The sequence below is a fragment of the Acyrthosiphon pisum genome, chromosome A1, assembly GCF_005508785.2.
Source record: "Acyrthosiphon pisum isolate AL4f chromosome A1, pea_aphid_22Mar2018_4r6ur, whole genome shotgun sequence".
NCBI lineage: Eukaryota > Metazoa > Arthropoda > Insecta > Hemiptera > Aphididae > Acyrthosiphon > Acyrthosiphon pisum.
The window spans coordinates 120,735,363-120,736,159 of NC_042494.1; the positions used below are offsets into that span (position 1 = coordinate 120,735,363).

General features: G+C 24.6%; 1 protein-coding gene across 1 annotated transcript in view; it reads left to right on the forward strand.

Annotated features, from left to right (window-relative positions):
• LOC100569221 (tubulin polyglutamylase complex subunit 2-like) overlaps positions 1-797 on the forward strand; it is a 4,415-nt gene that overhangs the window by 1,204 nt on the left and 2,414 nt on the right. The window lies entirely within an intron of this gene.

The following is a 797-nucleotide window of genomic DNA, read 5'->3' on the forward strand; positions in this document are numbered from 1 at the left end:
AAATTATGTGTTATGCCCATGAATAATTAAATAAAAATACTGTTTATTTTAACAATAATAAATTAATAGTGGATAAACATAATAGGTATATTGCATCTAACATTTTTTAAATTATATTACCATAAAACTATCAAAGCAATGGATTTTTTTTTATTTATTAATTTTAAGTAGTTAAATTTAAAGAAAACCTAAAAACGTACAGTTTTCACTAATTTCTGTAAAAAAAAACAAACATTGAAACATGCATCCATCATAATGAATTTTATCTATAGATAGTTGTATAGTATATGAAAAACGAAAATTGTATAATAATAAATATATTTGACGACGACGACGATGATGATGAGGCAAAACCTGTATGCTCTTCAAAAAATTTAAATGAGAAAAAAGAAATAATTAAACCAAATACAATGTCTATCCGAAATGTCTTCAATAAACGGGGGTTCTTAAAAATTGAGTGCGTAATATACCGCTGAACTATCGTATAAATGTGTTTAACGAATAGAAACTACTTATAAACAACGTTCATTTCTATAAAAAAAATCAAAAATAGCATAATCATAATACATGTCTGATTTTTTTAATATCGTATCACAAATAATTGTTTCGACAACAAAGTTTAATAAATAGATAATCAAAATTAAAACGTATAATCATTTGAAAAAAAAAATATTTTCTGAAAACTTTAACGTATAATATTACACGCATAATCTTTTTGCTACAGTAAAACTTCGGTAAGACGGAACTTATGTAAGACGAAAACCCTGGTTAACACGGACAACTTCTTTAGTCCCGAT